Raw genomic sequence first — 22,241 nt, 5'->3', positions numbered from 1 at the left:
TCACTGTCCTCCTGCACAGCTCTGTGATTCTCACTTCCTGATTGGTCCATGCTGAACACACACCCCTTCCCCACTGCTGTCATGTGACCACACAGACCTCTGACAGCAGCCCTGCTTCTCTATTCTAGCCTATGTACTACACTACTGCATTATGGGGATCTGCAGTTCCATCCTGTATCTACAAACTGCTGCTGTTTCTTCAGGTTTATGCCCTTACTATACATTATACTCCACAGGCTGATTGCTATACTGTACAGTCACTTATAATATCACATGTTTAGCTGTTTCAAAATTTTTTTTTTTCAAAAAATCATTATTTTTGGGATATGGAACCAATTGTCTGCATTTCAGTCATTTCTTATAGGAAAATTTGCTTTGATATGAGAGTGGAATTGGATTACAAGCACGTCCCGGAATGAATTATGCTCGAAATCCAAGGCACCACTGTATATATATATATATATATATATATATATATATAAAATGTGTCTTCTTACAATATTTGCACCACATGCCCGGATCATGCTGTTATGAATCAAAAGCCCAGTTAAGGTTTAGTGTGTGTTTTTGTTGGCAGCTAGGTCTTGTGGTGCAGGAAAGGACTACAATTAGGTGGAGGAGGGGAGAGAATGGAGCTGCAGCAGCAGTGTCTCCCCCCCCCCCCCCCAATAATATTAAATTCACAATCACTTAGGCAGAGATTATCCCAATGATGAATTTTCCGTCTACTGATTGAAAGGCGCTCCAATATTCCTGCATCTGCATGAATAATAACGTGTGTACACCAAGACAATAATTGCAGGCTGCCATATTCCCTTGCATGTCAATTGCCCCCAGCTTCTTCTTTGTATCTGTACGTGTGCATTGCTCACCCACTGCTAATCTAGGGAATATCCATACAGTCTATGTGAGTGTCATGTTTTTTTGCTGTGTTAGAGAGAGAGAGGACTTGGCTGCTGCATGATGAGGACAAAGACATGTTACAGTCTGGTTTCTATGGCAACAGAAGGATCCAAAAAATTCTTTATAATATCCAAAATGTTGTGAGTGTGTGTGAGTGTTGTGGAGGATTGTGAGCTGCACATTGGAGTCTACGACTACTTTTTGCAGAGTGACATTTTTGGGCTGAGGAAGGGGACACAACACACAGGCCCCTGTTTTTGTGTGTGCATAAATGTGTGTGTTCTGTACAAGCCAGTGGTTGGCTGCTTTTCCGGACATGATGTGGTTGAATCTGTCATCGTAATGGAAATTCATTGCTGTAGCTATGGTAAATGGAGTTTTCTGCCTGTGCTGAATGCATTAGTCTAATGAGATGTTTGCAGCTGGAGAGCTGAGCTGCTGCTGCTGCTGCTGGAGGAGACTTACAGCCTGAGAACAGACAGGGAGAAGATGGCTCTGCTGCTGCTTCACTGTCTGCATGCCCTGGCCATCAGCTGCTGTCCTCCCAGGCACAACACCCTGTGAACACACTGCCAACTGCTCTGCAAGAAGGAAAAGGTAAGGGCAGAGCTGCTGCTGGCTGCCATGCCCTTCTGCCAGGGCACCATTTGTGCAGAAGGCTGCAGCTCTACACATAGATGCACTGGGCAGTGATTTGTACAGAATATGGAAATATCACTTATAGGCACTGACCATATCTGATGGATATAGCATAGTAACATGTATATGCACAGCAACATGAAGGAATTAAGCAGTACAGCATATGGGGTTCTGTAGAATTCAGGCAGACATTTCCTATATATAAATCTGCTGTGTGTATTAGTGTGTTAGCTGCATTATTGTCCTTGTTTTGTTGTTGTTGGTATGTTTGTAAATATTATGCCTAGTGATAGTATAATAATATTCTAATTCTATAGTAGTATTCTAGTTCTATAGTATAGATAGTATAATAATATTCAAATTCTATAGTAGTATTCTAGTTCTATAGTATAGGTAGTATAATAATATTCTAGTTCTGTGGTAGTATTCTAGTTCTATGGTACAGATAGTATAATAATATTCTAGTTCTATAGTATAGGTAGTATAATAATATTCTAGATCTATAGTAGTATTCTAGTTCTATAGTATAGGTAGTATAGTAATATTCTAGTTCTATAGTAGTATTCTAGTTCTATAGTATAGGTAGTATAGTAATAATCTAGTTCTGTGGTAGTATTCTAGTTCTATAGAATAGATAGTATAATAATATTCTAGATCTGTGGTAGTATTCTAGTTCTATAGTATAGGTAGTATAGTAATAATCTAGTTCTGTGGTAGTATTCTAGTTCTATAGAATAGATAGTATAATAATATTCTAGATCTGTGGTAGTATTCTAGTTCTATAGTATAGATAGTGTAATAATATTCTAGTTCTATAGTATAGATAGTGTAATAATATTCTAGTTCTATAGTATAGATAGTATATTAATATTCTACTTCTATAGTATAGATAGTATAATAATATTCTAGTTTTGTGCCTCTGTAGTATCCTGCATGTATTTGCTGCAGACTCTGTATCCATAATAGAAAATTACATTTATGAGTGAACTGTCATGGGAAGGCTACAATTCTTCCAGGTGAATGAGCTTGTAAACTGACCTGTCTGGGCTATAATAGTAGCACTTTGCACAGTCAGTTCTACTTGCAAGTGTCAGACTCATGTTAGAGCTGCATGGTTAGTCTAGTAATAGAAAGGATAGAGCTCCCTGAGTGGACAAGGCCTTTTAAAGGGGATTGTATATCCTGCTGGTCATTTGATTGTTTCCTTGTACACTCCAGTTTTGGAAATAAATAATGTAATCTCAACCAATGTGGCGTTACTCGCAGCCCTTGTAATGTTTTCACAAAGCCATTCGGGGATTTCATGCAAGCTAAATTGCTTTTAACCCCTTCAAAACACAAGCATGGAATTCTTAGACATCTGCCACTGAATATACTCTCAACATGGTCACTTCCATAGATATTTGGCTCCTCGGACATGCTAAGCAAAGTTTGACAGCTGACAGCCTTATGGCTCAGAGGTCAGGCTGGTGGCTACTGCTGTCATCTCATTCAGATTTATTAAACTTATGAGCAATTGTACTAGAAGGGAATGAGAATGTGATATAAAGGAAAAGTATTAAAGAGGATGTATCACCAGGTACATCCTCTTTAACCTGACCAATGGATAGAACGGCGCCGTCACGGGGAAGCCGGTGCTGCGGTCCGTTTCTTGAACCGCGGCCCGGTTCCCGTGTACAGCGCTGTTCTATCCACGGGTATCGGGCCGGGGCTGCAGCACAGTAGCCGGGCCGGCTCGCTCCCAGTGGGAAGGAATTCCCTCCCCTCTATGACGCGGCTCCATTAGAATCAATGGAGCCGCATCATAGAGGGGTGGGGTTTTCCTCCCACTGGGGGCGGCCCGGCCGGCCTCTTGTGCTTCAGCCCCGGACCGATATCTGTGGATAGAACGGCGCCGTACACAGGAACCGGGCTGCGGTTCAAAAAACGGACCGCAGCACCGGCCTCCTTGTGACGTTCTATCAGTGGGTCAGATTAAAGAGGATGCCGCTTGATTTACTCAGTGTGAACAAACCCTTACAGATGATCAAGCGACAGCAATGCAATACCTGCTTTGTATGCTTTGGCCTATATTAGAAATATGTTCCAGAAAAAATAAACTGCAACATGGTTGTTGCCCTTGTTTGTGTGAGGGTGGACTCAGACTTGACTTTTTCCAAAAAATGCCAGTATTGACGCTTGGCTCTTGCAGCGCCCAGATGTTAGCTGAGAGTCAATGAGGACATATGAAACGCGATGACTTTCTGGGAATTTTTCAGGGCATTTTGGTGTTTTTCTGCTCTTTTGCAAATCCACAGCAGGCTATTGCTTTGGGTGTTTTATCATAGAAAAGTTGGTGTTTTTTCCCTCTAGACTTATAAAAACACCAGAAAAAAACATCGGGGGAGATTCACCAAACATGGTGTAAAGTGAAACTAGCTCAGTTGCCCCTAGCAACCAATCAGATTCCTCTTTTCATTCCTCACAGATTCTTTGAAAAATGAGAGGTGGAATCTGATTGGTTGCTAGGGGCAACTGAGCCAGCTTCACTTGTTTGATAAATCTCCTCTGATGATCATGTCTATATCTGTAGAAATTCTGAAATTACATGATGAAAGTAATCACATGGCTTTTTTAAAAAAAAAAGTATATAAAACTGCTGTCAGTTTTTTGGGCATTTTTTGCCTGCTAAAAAACTGCAATGCAAAATTACTGTCTGATGAAAGCCTTATAAAGCTGTTTATCACAATGCACATAATATAAACTGAATATGCAAACTCACATCTAGTAACCTAGCAACATAAATAGCGTAATGTCACCCTGGTAGTAATGTGCTTCAGACAAGCACGTATAGAGCAAGATGGATTTCACTCATTCAGTGTCAACAATGAGCGTTTGTATTTTTAGTACAATCTATTTTAAATGAAAGAACAGGAGTTATTAGATTGTATAGCTGCATCTACAACCTACCAATGTAGTGTTTCAGTGCATTTTTTTTTCATCTATTGACACCCCAAACATAGGAGTGTCATATCTTATAATAATGCTTTGTTGTCCTCTGAGGATCATTCATCTTTACGTATATACTGGATATTCCCTTTTTGAGTAATTTAGCTGGTTTCTAAAAGGTCATTTCAGTTTACATATACAGAAAGATTTTTGAAGTGTTTACAATTTTTTTTATGGTGTTTGAAACTGTATATCGTGTTATGTTGGTATATAGCGGAAACCATGCATGTATAGTAAATTGTGGAGCAGCAATGCGACATCTCTTATATCCACAACATAAAAAATTTGGGTAGGCAGATTGTGCAGTGCTTCCCTCCGGTGACAATACTACTAACGCCCACCCCCTTCCTGTCAGGGTGAGGTACAGAGGAGTCTGACTGATATACAAAGGGAGACCTCAGTTAGCCTCTTCTGTGCTCTCAAATCACCAGGCTCATTTGTAATGTCTAACATGTTAATATTTCTTTTTAATTGCTTTTTCTATGGGAAGCGACTGCCTTGGACAGGGTGTGTCTGTGAAGCCTTAAATACTGTTATATTTTTAGGTAGTCTATTCTTTCTTATAGAAACGAAAACCATAAATGGCAAACATATTTATTATATAGTCCGGGTGACTACTAATCCTCTGCACTGCAGTTGCCTGATATTAGCTTTTACAATATTAGATTATACACTGTCAGGCTGGGTTCACATTACGTATATTTCAGTCAGTATTGTGGTCCTCATATTGCAACCAAAACCAGGAGTGGATTGAAAACACAGAAAGGATCTGTTCACACAGTGTTGAAATTGAGTGGATGGCCGCCATATAACGGTAAATAACTGCCATTATTTCAATATAACAGCCGTTTTGAAATAACAGCAAATATTTGCCATTAAATGACGGCCATCCACTCAATTTCAACATTGTGTGAACAGAGCCTTTCTGATCCCCCCCGGCATCAGCACCTAGGAAGTGCTCACCCGCCTCCCCTCCTCCCTCTGATGCTGTAAGTTTGATTGTAAGTTTATGCCTTTTTTGCCAATACCGTATGTGTGTGTCTTTAAGGCAGAAATTTGAAGATACAAATAGGTTATGGGGGCCCATACACATTTTTTGCACAGGGGCCCTCTGCAGTCAGTGTCCGCCCCTGGCGGAGATCCTTCATCTTTAGGACTTGTTAGGATACCTGTGATTGGACCCATAACGGTCAGGAAGTGACGCTATCTTATGCCGTATCTTGTTATGAAATTACACACCCCTCACTCCCACATTTTTGCCAATGTTGGTTGATTTGCAATGCAGAATTGAAGGAAAGCTAAATGACTAGGTAAATCTGTCAGATAAATCTGGCTGTGTAAACCCAGCATTACTCACAACAACTCACTCGTTAACTGGGTTGTAGCTAGTAACTTGGCTAAACTTTAGAGATTTCCCAATCTTCGGGAATTCTCCTGTCAGCCAAGCTCTACTAACTCTCTATGAAGAATTGATCTGGCTTTTACCTCTGAATAGCATCTCTGTTCATGTGCCTTTTGAAATTGTCCTTACTCACGTCCTTACTCAGCCAGTAGCTCGCCCTCCTAAAACTTGGCGACCTAATCCTTTCTGGTAAGTGGATTCTTTGGTGGAGAAGAGAAAATGGATACATGTTGGCAGCTTGATGGTGGCTCCTGGCTTTAAGGCCGTAATGTGAGGGCTTTATTTACTGCCATAGCTGCTTACAGAGCGGAATTGTCTTCAAAACTTTCCTCCCTTGAAATTACTCTATTGTCGGCAGAAAATACCTACTGTATGTCTTTAAACCTACAGCAGACAAAAAAACATCTTGGTTAGGTGCGTAGCTTTCGCCCAGATGCAAGCAGGCTTTGCAACAAGAGATAAAACTACACAGGCCTTGCCTTCCTTGGAGGAACTAAGGCCCCTCACACTGCTGTGGCAGCTATTGCCTCAGATGAAAAAGACATTAATAAAGATGCTAGAGCCATATGTGACGCATTAATTTCTTATTATAACCAACTATATACCTCTCGATCTGTCTCCTTTAGGGAAGAGGGAGAGAGATCTGGCTAATGGGGGACCTATTTAATTGGAGAAACCTAAAGGTTGCACCTACCTAATGAGGAAGACTAACTACAAAGCGGACCTACATAATAGGGGTAATTACTTACTGGGGGCACCTGACTTCCTACTGGAGCAACCTACCTAAGTATTTGAGAGCTCTGCCCTTGCCCCAACCCACTAACCTATCCACTTTACTGTTTGAGACCAGGTAGGCCATTATTACTGTTTAGGGCATTGTATTGGGGAAAGGTAAGAAAGATAATAATAAGAAATTATTTGGGCTGGATAAAAAAGAAAAGGGAAAGTGAACAATCTTGTGCTAGGTAATATCATTATGGGCTCTGTATGGTCTATGGTGGTAATGATAGCAGTCATGGTGGACAGAATTATTGAGGCATTATGTAGGGGTATAATTGGTAATTCTGTTCTGGGTATAGGGCGTTTTGTTCAGTAGCAGTATAGAGGTAATAAGAGAAGATAGTCCTTTAATAGTCCCACCATGGGGAAATTAAGTGTGTTACAGCAGCATAGATATTACAAATATAAAAAGGTCCAAGGTAAAGTAATGGCATTACAGTTATAGTAGACAGAGAAAAAAAAAGGTAAAGAGATACAAAGGTAGGAAGGATATCACAGGCTTAAAATATTTCACCTCTCTGTATGGAATGATTTCTGCTTAGGGCGGTGTTGGTTGCAGGCTCGGACTGGGCCACCGGGGGGCCGGGGAAACCCCCGGTGGGCCCCGAGCTGGAGTGGGCCCCCTGCTCCTAGGGGGGCCGGGGGCCGCACCTCCCTTTTTAACTGGAAGCGATCGCAACAATCGCTTCCAGTTAAATGTAAGGAAGTGTTCTGATTGACAAAGCGGGAAGCCGTAGGCTTCCCGCCCTGTCAATCACTCTTGTGACCGCAAGCAGAGATTTGCTTGCGATCACAAGAGTGTCGCAAGCTCCGTTGCGAAGTGCCGCCAGCGCCATCACTGACCTCAGTGTGCGCCGCGGCGGCTAGGACTTCCGGTTCATGGAGCGAATACCGGAAGTCCCAGCCACCGCGGCGCACACTGAGGTCAGTGATGGCGCTGGCGGCACTTCGCAACGTAGCTGCTCACCTGTCAGGAGAAGAGAGAAGAGGAGGCCAGCGACCGACGGGGGATCGTGTGGTTAGGTGAGTAGTCTTGTGTTTTTTTGATTTTTTTTTATCAGAGGGGGTAAGATAAGGGGGGGGGGCTGTATACAGGGGGAGGACAACATAGGGGGGGTATATACAGGGGGAGGACAACATAAGGGGGGCTATATACAGGGGGAGGACAACATAGGGGGGCTATATACAGGGGGAGGACAACATAAGGGGGGCTGTATACAGGTTGGAGGACAACATTAGGGGGGCTGTATACAGGGGGGACAACATAAGGGGCTATATACAGGGGGAGGACAACATAAGGGGCTATATACAGGGGGAGGACAACAGAAGGGGGGCTATATACAGGGGGAGGACAACATAAGGGGGGCTGTATACAGGGTGGAGGACAACATAAGGGGGGCTGTATACAGGGGAGGACAACATAAGGGGGTCTGTATACAGGGGGAGGACAACATAAGGGGGGCTATATACAGGGGGAGGACAACAGAAGGGGGGCTGTATATAGGGGGAGGACAACATAAGGGGGGCTGTATACAGGGGGAGGACAACATAGGGGGGCTATATACAGGGGGAGGACAACATAAGGGGGGCTATATACAGGGGGAGGACAACATAAGGGGGGCTGTATACAGGGGGAGGACAACATAGGGGGGCTATATACAGGGGGAGGACAACATAAGGGGGGCTGTATACAGGGGGAGGACAACATAAGGGGGGCTGTATACAGGGGAGGACAACATAGGGGGGCTATATACAGGGGGAGGACAACATAAGGGGCTATATACAGGGGGAGGACAACATAATGGGCTATATACAGGGGGAGGACAACATAAGGGGGGCTGTATACAGGGGGGAGGACAACATAAGGGGGGCTATATACAGGGGGAGGACAACATAAGGGGGCTGTATACAGGGGAGGACAACATAAGGGGGGCTGTATACAGGGGGAGGACAACATAAGGGGGGCTGTATACAGGGGGGAGGACAACATAAGGGGGTCTGTATACAGGGGGAGAACAACATAAGGGGGGCTGTATACAGGGGAGGACAACATAAGGGGGGCTGTATACAGGGTGGAGGACAACATAAGGGGGGCTGTGTACAGGGGAGGACAACATAAGGGGGTATATACAGGGAAGGAAAACATAAGGGGGGCTGTATACAGGGGGAGGACAACATAAGGGGGGCTGTATACAGGGGGGAGGACAACATAAGGGGGGCTATATACAGGGGGAGGACAACATAAGGGGGCTGTATACAGGGGAGGACAACATAAGGGGGGCTATATACAGGGGGAGGACAACATTAGGAGGGGGGCTGTATACAGGGGGAGGACAACATAAGGGGGGCTATATACAGGGGGAGGACAACAGAAGGGGGTCTGTATACAGGGGGAGGACAACAGAAGGGGGGCTATATACAGGGGGAGGACAACATAAGGGGGGGCTATATACAGGGGGAGGACAACATAAGGGGGGCTGTATACAGGGGAAGGACAACATAAGGGGGGTATATACAGGGGAAGGACAACATAAGGGGGCTATATACAGGGGAAGGAAAACATAAGGGGCTATATACAGGAAAGGACAATATAAGGGGGGCTGTATACAGGAAAGGACAACATAAGGGGGGCTATATACAGGGGAAGGACAACATAAGGGGCTATATACAGGGGAAGGAAAACATAAGGGGCAAGGACAACATAAGGGGGCTATACGGGGGAATAGACAACATAAGGAGCTATATGGGGGGTAGGGATGGCCAACATAAGGGGGCTATCTATATGGGGGGATGGATAACACAAGCGGGCCAGTTATAAGGGGGATAACACAGGGAGCCATCTATAAGGGACACTGGTTGGGGGCAATTTATAAGGAGGACAACACTGAGGAGGCATCTATAAAGGGCACTACACAGAGGGGGACAACAATGTATAAGGGTAACTATACTGGGAGCGGTGTGTATACAATAGGGCATGCACAGAGAGGGGCATCTACTTTAGTGGACTACACAGAGGGGTCATCTATAAGGGGACTACACAGAGGGGGCTATATACTATAGGGCAGGAATAGGGAACCTTGGCTCTCCAGTTGTTGCAAAACTACAGCTTTAGCTGTGGCTGTCCAGGCATGATGGGAGTTGTAGTTTTGCAACAGCTGGAGAAGTTCCCTACCCCTGATATAGGGAATGCACAGAGGTTGTCATCTACTGTAAGGGGATTACACAGAGGGGGATCTCTACTATAGTAGAGGCACACAGGGCCATCTATATGGAGAACTGAACAAGGGGCCATCTACAAGGTGTGTACACTATATATATATATATATATATATATATATATATATATATATATATATATATATACACACACACACACACACACACATACACACGCTACAAATAGTCAGGGCTAATCACTGAGAGAAGGTGTAAAGGGGCCAGTACAGATGTGCAGTGTGTAGAGAGATGAGGATGGTGACAGAGTGAGGAGCCTAATATATTTCTCTGGCAGATTCTGTGGATTCGTGGCTCGGAGAAGTTCTCATAAGGGCCCAGGGCAGATGGAGAAGATGAAAAGGGAAGAACTCCGATCAGAGAAGACGTCCCCTGTGAGTCACTAAATCTATGTGCACTGTAACGTATATAGTGTAGAGCTGGGGCTACCTCTATATGACTGTATGAGGGGATATTGATCTTTTGTTCAGAGGATTTTATTCAGTAGCAGCGGTGGTGTTAGTCAGTATTTGGTGGTGTTAGTCAGTATGTGGTGGTGTTAGTCAGTATGTGGGGGTATTATTTGTTACTTGTAATCTGGTGTGGTGTTCATTGGTCTTAGTATACCAGATTTGGTCAATAACAATATGGTAGCAATGGTTGTGGTGTTGCGGTAATATTTCCCCCTTGTGTACTGGTAATATTGGTCTCAGTATACAGGATTTGGTCAGTAACAGTATAGCGGTAATATGTATGGTGATACTATTTCCCTCCTGTATACTGGTTTATTGGTAATATCGGTCTTGATAGACAGGATTTGGTCAGTTACTATATAGCAGTAATATGTGTGGGGATATTTGCTCTTTGTATACTGGTGTTATTGGTAGCTGTATGACTTGTATCTAAGTATACAGCGCTATCATGCAAAAAAAATTGTCTTATAGCCCAATTACACCGACCAATAATTGGTAACAAGTGCTCCTAGGAAGTCTATTCAGCCGATGATCGGCCCATGTAAAAGTGCCAGAGATCTGCTGACATGCAAGCAAATGTCCCATAGTCGACTGATTTGATCTTTTGTGCGGCTAAGATCATTGCTGTCGGCTGCACATCACCTGCCCTGCTGATTAGCAATCATTTGCAGCCCTATGCTGCCCCATATCACGCCGTGTTAATGGACCCTTATTAATGTTACCATAGATAAGTGCGGTGGCAGAAGGGTGGGCCCCAAGAATGATTTCCCCTGGTGGGCCAAGGCACTCCAGTCCGACACTGGTTGGTTGTATAGCCTAACCACAGCAGGGAGGAAAGACTTCCGATAGCACTCCTTCACACACTTTGGGTGAAGCAGTCGGTCACTGACAGTACTGCCTAGTGCTATCACAATTTTGTGCATAGGATGGGAGTCATTCTCCAGCATGGACCACTGAGAAAATCCTTCTGTCCCCTACCACCTGCACTGGGTCCAGGGGGCTTCCAAGGACAGAGCTGGCCCTTCTAATCGGCTTGTCCAGTTTGTTCCTATCCCTGGTTGATATGCTGCTTCCCCAGCAGGCCACTCCAAAGGCCCTAAACCTCCTGAGAAGGTTGAGCCTCTTGTGGTCTGTTTTATACCATGTGTCCATGTGATCATCCCAGTCCAGCTTATTATTGAGGAGCACACCCAGATACTTATAGGTGTTGACTGTCTCAATGTCCATCCCCTGCATGTCCACTGACTTTGAAGGAAAATTGCGCTTGCGGGAATCAACCACAATCTCCTTGGTCTACCTAGCATTAATCCTAAGGTGAATGATGGCATCATCCACCCCAATGTCCGGCCGATAAGCAAACTGGTGAGGGTGCATAGCCAAGCTCACTAGAGGGCGGAAATGTGTGAGAACCAATCTCTCCAAGACCTTCATCAAGTGGGATGTCAGTGCTACAGGTCTATAGCCGTTCAGGTTCCTTGGATGTGGTGTCTTTGAAACTGGTACCACACAAGATGAATCGCCTAGTAAGCATAGGGAATAAACTACTAATATCACGGAAACAGCACAGAGGATGAAGGTAAGGAAATTACCTTCATGCTCAGTGCCCAGGGCACTATAGGGACAAATCAGCAGGTTAGATTCTTCTAACCTGCTGATAGTTTCCCTTTAGGGTGCCTTCACACCTACCGGATGCGGACACTGCGAGTTGGTTAAAGCACATACTCACAGCGGGATGTCAATCCTGCTGCGAGTATGTGCTCTATAGAAATGAATGGGGCTGGATCTGTAGCGGATCTTGCTGCGAATACGCAGCGTGAAATCCGCTGCGGATCCGGTAGGTGTGAAGGCACCCTTAACTGCAGTTCAGTAAAGTCAGTTTTTCCCATGGTAAGTAGTTTGGATCAAACTGGTAAATGCATACAACTATATTGGGGAAATTTATTAATACTTTCTTTAGAAAACCAGGAAAAGGTCATACTTTTTATCAAATAAACAATTACACAAAAATTTGAGACCTAAAAAGTCTAACAATGTCAGATCATCAGGATAATCCCTATATATCAATAGTCATATCTGTCAGATGCAATTATTATCTAACCTGCATTAATAATTATGCACGTATGGTAACACTGCCATAGTATTGTTGGTAGATAGCTAAGCTTCATATTGCCAGACTGGGAACAATGGGGGAGATTTATCAAACATGGTGTTAAGTGAAACTGGCTCAGTTGCCCCTAGCAACCAATCAGATTCCACCTTTCATTCCTCACAGACTCTTTGGAAAATGAAAGGTGGAATCTGATTGGCTGCTAGGGGCAACTGAGCCAGTTTCACTTTACACCATGTTTGATAAATCTCCCCCAATATTTATAGCAAAATAGTGCAAATAAATGCATTGCTAAGGCTTCCAGGCTATTCATTTTGTGGACTTCCTCTGATTGGAGTCTTTTATCTCAGGGTAAGCACAGTGTAAGATGAATGCCTGCAGTTCCATATTGTAAGTGTTGTGTAGATCTAGTACTAGCAGACATGCATACTGCTAGCTGCTTGGAGAAGGCATGAGCTGAGGGATTTACCCTTCCTCTCCTGTTATGCATTACAGATGGAGCTGGTACCATGGATATTTGGGATTTTGCTCTCTTTATGTATATACGTACCACATACTACTACATAGTGTACATTCTCAGCTCCTCGGACTCTAAATGAATGGAAATGTATCAATGTGCGTATTGGACCTGCAGCATAGTGATCTATAAGAAAGCATTGTGGAGATGTGAAAGCCTTCCAGAGCTTTCAGAATTACCTGTGCTACTAACGTGTTTCCCCGAAAATAAGTTATTGCTCCTAAAGAGGCACTATGGGGAAGATCTATCAAACTGGTGTAAAGTAGAATTGTCTTAGTTGCCCCTAGCAACAAATCAGATTCCACCTTTAATTTTTCAAAGAATTCTGCGATGAATGAAAAGGGGAATCTGATAAATCTTCCTATGTCCTATTTGCGGGGGATGTCTTATTGCTTTGGTAGGATAAAGATTCATTGTGGTATTTATGAGTGACAACAATAATATATAGTAATTGTAGCTGGTATTAGATATCTGTTTAATACAGTCTGCTTACAGTCTAATAAATCACCACTTTTCCACTTTTTTTCTCAGCTTGTATTTTGTTGACTCACCAGAGAGTAAGAAACTGATAAATAAGCACATAAAACGTCTGCCACCTGCCGGAGTCCACATGCTGGTATTAAAATGAAAATATATTAATTACACAATGCTTGCCTGGAATTTTTTTTTTATATTTTCTGAAAATTTCTCTCACTCCCACAGCATTAGTCAGATTGGTCTAGCTTTAAAAGTTCCCAATCTAGTTAATTCTGATTGCAAATTGCACATTAAGTGTCAAATGTTATATGTATTTCCAGCCTACTGCACAGCAGGTGAGTGTCTGCAAGGATGGGGCTACATCAATACAACTCAATGGAAGCATGCCTGTCCTTGTTTACTAAGATGAGGCTGTAGCCGCTGTGCAAGCTCCTGGCTCCCCCATTCATTCTGTAGCAGCACATTTTAGCAATTGTTGTAACACAATTGGGCTTTTTTTTATTAAAGCAATCTAACAGAAAAAAATGTCTTTGTTGCTCAAAGGTTGACTTCTATTTCTTAAAGGGAACCAACTACGCACAAAAACGCTGTAAGGGCGCGTTCACACCTACAGGATCTGCAGCAGATCTGCAGCAGATTTGATGCTGTGTTCAGTTATTTAAATGAAATCTGCTGCAGAAAATCAGCTGCAGATCCTGTAGGTGTGAACCCACCATAAAGCTATAAAACATTGAAAATATATGATTACACAGACTGCCCAAACATCTAACTATTCCCTCTGTCCCTGCTCGTTGTGTCCCGAATACATACTTTGATAATCTCCCAGGCTCTATGTAAATTAGGGTGAACTAGTCATTTGGCTAGTAGTTTGGCCCGTCTGTCCAAACTAGTCACATTACACTTGTCCAGTACTGTATACTTCAGAGGGAGCTGGGCCTGGCCTCTTGTAACGTTCCCACGCCTGTATTTTTTACATGCAGCACGGTAGATTATTAAAGTATGTTTTCAGGGCACAGAGGGACAGAGGGAATGGTTATATGTTTTGGCAGTATATGCATTCATGTATGTGCAATGCCTAAAAGTTATATAGATTTGTAATTTACTTCTATTTAAAAATCTCAAGTCTTCCATTACTCACAAGCTGCTGTATGTCCTGCCGAAAGAGGTGTTTTCTTTCCAGTCTGACACAGTGCTCTCTGCTGCCATCTCTGTCCATGACAGAAACTGTCCAGAGCAGGAGCAACTCCTCATAGAAAACCTTTTCTGCTTTGGACAGTTCCTGTCATGGACAGAGGTGGCAGCAGAGAGCACTGTGTCAGATTGTGAAGAATACACCACTTCCTGCAGTACATACAGCAGCTGATAAGTACTGGAAGACTTGAGTTCCCCTTTAATAGCTTTACATCATTTTAGGACATGATAGTTTCCCTCAACATTATGGGGGAGATTTATCAAAGGGTGTAAAATTTAGACTGGTGCAAAACTGCCCACAGCAACCAATCACAGCTCAGCTTTCCTTTCAGCACTGCCTAAAGCTGAGCTGTGATTGGTTGCTGTGGGTAGTTTGCACCAGTCTAAATTTTACACCCTTTGATAAATCTCCCCCTATATCTCTATTGTGGTTCTGCCTGCCTGTAGCCAGAGTTCACTGTATAAACAGTATAAAGTGTAGTCCTAAGCCTTTCCAAATGGCGGCTGCAGGCTACCTTTTCTCTGTGGCTATACAGATAGGGTGGAGCTTCATATCGGCTCCTAATATTGAACCGCAACTTCTGTAAAGTCATATTGATAAATCATTAGCAAAAAAACCTAAACAGTATTTAGCCTGTTGTGGACGTAGACTGTTTTTTTTTTTCTTTTTTTCCTTCTTAACCTTAACCTTTTTTACATCAATATAGCTGCATTGGGGGGGGGTATTTATCAAACATGGTGTAAAGTGAAACTGGCTCAGTTGCCCCTAGCAACCAATCAGATTCCACCTTTCATTCCTCACAGACTCTTTGGAAAATGAAAGGTGGAATCTGATTGGTTGCTAGGGGCAACTGAGCCAGTTTCACTGTACACTATGTTTGATAAATCTCCCCCTTGTCGCTCGAACCTATGAAGAACAGGTAAATCCCATACAAATGTTGCCCTAGTCACATTAGAATCCTCCCATGTGTCCCTAACATAGTAGCAGATGTCCAGCAGTGCACAGTACATGTACGCCTGGTTGACTCATAGATGATTTGTTTTTGCATGGATCATTTTGAACATTAGTTTAAATAATCATTGAAATTGTTTATATTTCTCAAAATTATTCTCGGAGGAATGACTGTAACTGTGCACCTACAAGAACATGTGCACCCCGCTCCTGGCCTGTCTGCTTCTGGGAAACAGAAACAGCTGTATTTTGTTTGTTTATGAGCAGCAGTATATAGACACCTTTCTTTACCTCACAGGGTATCTGTGTACATTATGGACTGTTATAGAAACTGAATAAATAATAATAATAATAATAAATTTATTTGTATAGCGCCAACAGATTCCGCAGCGCTTTTTTTTCTATGCATACAGTACAGAGGTACATAATACGCAGTTAAATTGGAATAAATAATTACATAGTTAATAAAAATAAAAAAAAAATACAAAATACAGAGTATAGACGAGACCTGCTCATTGGAGCTTACAGACTAATTTTCATAGACACCAGGCATAAGTGCTTTATTTGTCCATGGTCCAGCCATTGTACATAATTAGAATTACAGGATGAGCCAGTAACAACGCCAATGTCTGATGCAGGTAAACATATAAAGTGCAGGAACAGTCAGAGAAATAGAGCAAGGGAAACAGAAGGGGGAAACAGTTTAGGGAACGTTATAAGCGAGCCTGAAGAGATGAGTCTTCAGGGCACGCTTGAAACTGTGGGTATTGGGTATTAGTCTGATGTGTTTGGGTAAGGCATTCCAGAAAATTGATGCAGCACGAGAGAAGTCTTGGAGGCGGGAATGAGAGGTTCTGATTATGGAGGATGTCAAGGTTAGATCATTTGCAGAGCGCAGAGCACGGGAAGGATGGTAGGTGGAGATGAGGGAGGAGATGTATGGAGGGGCAGAGTTGTGGAGAGCTTTATGGGTGAGGGTGAGGAGCTTGAAGTGGATAGCCATTTGTCAATGATGCCTGTAACTACGGTCCATACTAGGGAATGTCAGTACTTTTTGCGGCACAGATTATGGGCTATTTGCAGATCTGTAAAATTACGGATGTGTGAATAGCCCAATGGGAATAAATTGCTCCTTATATTTGTTTGCAGCACCAGCCGGTGTGTTGCAAGGACTTTATCCTATATGTTGCTGAGCACCGTGGATCCGTGATTTGAGTCCAGGTGAGCCAAATCCTGCTATTTCCAGGACGGTGGTGAGGCAGTGCCGTGACTCTATAATATCTACTGGCTTGTAGCTCCTTATATTTGTCTGTAATTGTGGATCCGCAATAAGGCCTAAGGCCTAATTCACACATCCTGTGAAGTTGTGATCAAGGACAATTTTAGGGCCTGTTGAATTCTGTGTATTCAACTGATCAGTGCTGTCATTCGTGCCATGAAAAAAATTGGACATGTCCTAGTGCGCAGCGGGATCACGTCACAGATTACCTATTACAAGTCTATAGGATCAGTGTTTTTTCACAGAATCCACGAATGCCACACCTGTGGAATTCTGTGGAAGTCATTAATGTGATGGCACCAGTGGGGAAATTAGGTGGGTGCGCGAGGGGTGTGAACATAACCTCCTCCATAACTTTTGCTAAACCAGATCTCAAAGCTTTTAACAGAACTATAGTGTAATCTCAGTCGATCGGTGCAAAAATAGTTTCTTCATGAAAAAATATTAATATAATTATTCATGGATTTTTTAAAGGTCAGTTTGGGTCAGAAAAAAGCTCTTTGAAGAGCAATTTATAATTTATTCTTATCACAAGATTAAAATAAATTATGTTTTTACTTTTAAGAATTTTTTTGCTCTGTTTCTTACAGTAAGTTAATCTATTGGGTGGCGCTTGTTCGGCGAGGACTTTGACCTATTACTTTCACTTTTGCTTCTCAGCTTATATGAGTTCACAACAGGCCATTCAGTTGCCGCCATAGAGAAGGGGTTACTGAATGGTGAATTATAAAGGGCCACACAAGGACAAAGCCCCATAGGTAATATTTATGCTCAGTCATTTTGATTTTAGTAAAATCAGGTGGATCTTACTTATCAAATATGTGAAGGAAGAAAATATCACAGTAAAAGAATAGGGCCCAATTACACCAACAGATTATCTGACAGATTTTTTTGAGCCAAAGCCAGGAATGGACTATAAACAAAGAACAGGTAACAATGGAAAGACTGAGATTCCTGGTCTTTTCAAATCCATTACTGACTTTGGCTTACAAAAATCTGTCAGATAATCTGTTGGTGTAAAAGGGCCCTTAGAACACTACATTGGGGATAGATGGTCTTTAAAGATTATTTTCTACCATAAACAAAACAAACAGTAAGCGGACATCAACAGTGAAGTTGTTAAAAATTATAAACAGCCATCTTGTAAGTCGTCTTTCCACGTTTCGAAAATTTGAATAATTTTCAAGTAACTCTTACAGTAATCTTCACATGTATGTACTTGTTCAAAACAACTGTGAATGGTTGAAATTATGATTGCAGATATTCAGGTACACATGGATGCAATGGCTCCATGGTTAGGCTGTGAAACCAAACCATGCTGCCCCCCCTCTGTTTGGTATGACGTCATTTACAAGTTTGTAAATGTTCGGCCTTTGCTAGGTCCTTCCCTGGAAGGATATCTGGCTAGTCCTGTGTTTTGAGACTTCTAATTGAGGTTCCGTGGACTCTTTTGTATATTTATATTTCCCAGTGGGGTAATGCACCTAGGTTTTCACTGTGTTGAGCACTTTAACTAGCAGCCTACAGTGCCCTCTTTAGTTGGTCTGCTTAAGATCAGTGATTTTTTTGCTGTAGTGGTCTTCTAGGCATTGTTCCTGCCTCGCCAGAATCCTATGATAAGGGGCAACACCCTGAAACAGCTGTCTGTGGATGGATACCTGCCTTTGGTATTTCCCTTGTCATGTCCTTAGACTTGTAATTAACTCGCATATTGACTAAAAGGGCCACTTAATATGGTGGTTTTGGTGGTCTTCTTACAGGAGCCACCTCTTTGCTAGGTCCTTCCCTGGAGGGATTTCTGGCTAGTCCCGTGTTTCGAGACTCTTAATTGAAGCTCAGCAGACTCTTTTGCATAGTTATTTACTAGTTTGTAGGCCTAATTGTTTATAGGTTTGTATCCCTCATTGTTTTCAAATGCATTTTAGTTCTACCCATAAATTTTCTGAGATTGAAGTCAAAATTTGTTATTGCCACTCCAATACCATGTTGTCCTAAAGCCATTTTACCACAACATTGATAGTATGCTTGGGATTATTGACCATTTGGAAGACCCATATGCATCTACGCTTCACTTCCTGGCTGATGTCTTAAAATGTTTCTTCAATATCTTCACACAATTTATTTTCTGCATTATGCTATCTACTTTGCAAAGTGCACTGGTCCATTCTGCAGCATGGCACCCTCACAATGTGATGCTACTAGGGATGGTCCAAACCCTCCGAGGTTCGGGTTCGTATGAACCCGAACGCTCGGCATCAGATTCCCGCTGTCTGCCCACTCTGTGGAGCGGGTGGATACAGCGAGAGGACCGCCTGGAAAACTGGGATACAGCCTATGGCTATGGCTGTATCCCAGTCTTCCAGGCGGTCCTCCCGCTGGATCCGCCCGCTGCATGGAGCGGGCAGACAGCGGGAATCATTACCGAGAGTTCAGGTTCGTACGAACCCGAACCGAACTCGGTTCGGACCATCCCTAGATGCTACCAACCTTGGGCTTCATTATTGGAATGGGGTTCTTTGACTAGTAATCCCCACACTATGGTCATTATGGCCAACCTATTCCATTTTAGTTTCATCACACCAGAGGGCATTTCTCCAAAATCAGGATCTTTGTTACCATGTGTAACCTTTAACCTTTATTATTGTGGTTTTGGACCTTGCTGTATAGTTTTTCTTGTCTACATGAGACATGTATTATTGTTGATTTTAACCTTGCATATTATTAACGATGAGCGAAGTTACATTACTAGCGAAATGAAGTGTTTCGCTAGGCTTGGCAGTTGGCTTGTCAGCTGACTGCCTTTGAACTCTGTGCTGCTCCGGTTTGGGTGCCTGGAAACGCTGGATTCAGTCCTGGGAAACTTCTCCCAGTTTCCCAGTATCGGATCTAGCTTTTCCAGGCACAGAGTTCCAAGACAGTCAACCGCCGAGCCTGCTGAAGCACTTCACTTCTCTAGTACTGTAAAATCGCTCATCCCTACATAATATCGTCTGAACAGATGAACATCTTGCTTCTAAGGATGAACCAGACATGTGGTGGTGTACGATTCTATTTCTGGTGTGGTGCGTGATCTCCCAGAATGTCAAGCAAAGACTTAAGTAGGCCTTAAAACCTGCCACAGGTGCACTTCCATTTAACTTATCCTATGTCAATTAGCTTATCAGAATCTTTTAAGGACATTACATTGTTTTCTGCCTATGTAAAAATCTGACCCACTGGAATTTTGATCTAATGAATTATAAATAAGGATAAGTGAACTTCGTCTGAACCTGAACGGTTGGCATTTAACTCTTGGTGGCTGGAGAAGTTGAATGTAGCCCTAGGGAGTCGTGGAAAACATGGATACAGTCATAGGCCTTAGGCTGAATCCATGTTTTCTTGGTAGCTCTAGGGCTGCATCCACCTTCTACAGCTATGGGAGTAAAATCCCAAATGTTCAGGTTTGGCCGAACTTGAACATTCGGAAAGTTCGCTCATCACTAATTATTAAAGTTTATGTTTGAATTGGATCTCTTAAATAACCTGCTATAGTTTCTGCACATGCAATATATGGAGGGGTTCCACATGAATTTTAATGACTTGAACCTAAGTATTTGTAAATGTATGACTTCCCATCTATGTCTGGGAAAGGTTAGTGGCCATCAATATGACTGATAACAGGGGCTTGTACTCATTTTTAGCAGTGGTGAATGTTTCCACTTAAAATCCACTATACCTGAAATCCCAGTTAATGCTATCCCTGTCCATAGACTGGTATAAATGAGACGTTGTATTATGTCTGATTTTCAGCTCTGTAATGCATATTGATTTTCTGCTGGAATGAAGACTTTGCCAGACAGAAGGACTCTCACATGGAAGTTTTTTTTTTCACCCTGCGTTATTTATTGAAGACAATCCTAATTGTACCTATATATCTGCCTCATAGTAAATCTACTGTGCATGACTGGAGTTTATATTGGATGGTGGCTGAAGAGTAGATCTGCAGCTTATTTCTGCAAGGAGCTACTATATTTTGTATTGATCGTCGCTACCACATGCATGTCATGCTGTAAGAAAGGTTCAGCTGAATGTTTGTACGTAGGTTATGCAAAAGATGGTAGCCATATTTTATTATTATTATGTCACCATTGAGCATTTTTATTATCTATTGTATGTACAGGTGTGTGTGGATAGATAGATAGATAGATAGATAGATAGATAGATAGATAGATAGATAGATATATTGGGGGAGATTTATGAAACTGGTGTAAAGTAGAATAGTCTTAGTTGCCCCCAGCAACCAATCAGATTCCACCTTTCATTTTTCAAAGAATCTGTGAGGAATGAAAGGTGGAATCTGATTGGTTGCTAGGGGCAACTGAGACAATTCTACTTTACACCAGTTTGATAAATCTCCCCCATTGTGTATCTGGATGTATTCTTAATAAAGTACCTCCCTTCTTAGTGATATTGCATAGAATGAACTAGAAAGCTTTTATTTGGTGAATAATAAAAGTAGATAAAGACATTTTCTTTGGGCATAGTGGAAAAAATGTCTTTAGTAGCAAAAAATGCATAAGCGCACCCCTCAATTTACTCAAGGGTTAATGCAAGGGCACCAGGATCAGGCCATGACCACACAAGGTCTGTTTTTTGGGTGGCCGTCATTTCACAGCCAAATAAAGTCAGCTTTTTCAAGACAACGGCTGTTATTCCACAAACAACGGCCATTGTTTTGAAATAGCGGCCGTTATTTGGACGCGAAATGACAGGCATCCAAGAAAACGCCCAGCAAATGACCAAAAAAAGACCTGTGGTGGTGGCCTCAGTGTCTTCTCTTCTTCAGGTCATGCTTTGATTTGTGACCACAGCTACTTCTGTGTGCAGATTTTTCCAGTCTTGGTATAAGATGTGATAAAAGAAATAGTAAACCTCAACGCACCCATCACCTCAGCAACTTAGGTCACAAATACCCCTACCAGGGGCACAGCAACAGTCATTCCCTTTTGGTCTGACATGTCACACCACTAAAATAAACACATTTTTAAAACAACACAAGTAATAAAGTTTATTAACAGAACTATAAGCTGCATATAGAGAAAAAGAGCCATTATCGGTGATGCTAGATTCAACTTGGCTATGTAAAAATAGGGGTGTTCTAAATATTCATCTAAACCCTGAAGATTTCTTTTGAACAGAAAACAATGGGAAAGATCTATAGGTCAAAACACATAAACACAACACAAAACACACACAAATAAAGGTGTCCTTCTTTATCTTGTAGGTGGGATAAAATATGGCAGTTAGTGCCCCGGTGTACCCACACCTGGGTAACTGTGTG

At 42.5% G+C, this 22,241-nt stretch overlaps 1 protein-coding gene across 3 annotated transcripts in view; it reads left to right on the top strand.

Moving 5' to 3' along the window:
* The first annotated feature begins 1,303 nt into the window (after window positions 1-1,303).
* The window catches only part of SCML4 (Scm polycomb group protein like 4), a 68,882-nt gene continuing 47,944 nt past the window's right edge, over window positions 1,304-22,241 (top strand). For all 3 annotated transcript variants that reach the window (XM_069973617.1, XM_069973616.1, XM_069973618.1), the window contains exon 1: window positions 1,304-1,500. The gene's annotated coding sequence lies outside the window, so the exon portion shown is untranslated. The remainder of the gene's footprint in view (window positions 1,501-22,241) is intronic.

The sequence above is a fragment of the Dendropsophus ebraccatus genome, chromosome 6, assembly GCF_027789765.1.
Source record: "Dendropsophus ebraccatus isolate aDenEbr1 chromosome 6, aDenEbr1.pat, whole genome shotgun sequence".
Lineage (NCBI taxonomy): Eukaryota > Metazoa > Chordata > Amphibia > Anura > Hylidae > Dendropsophus > Dendropsophus ebraccatus.
The sequence above is the reverse complement of the archived record's forward strand: the minus strand, read 5'-3'. Positions and strand labels throughout refer to the sequence as shown.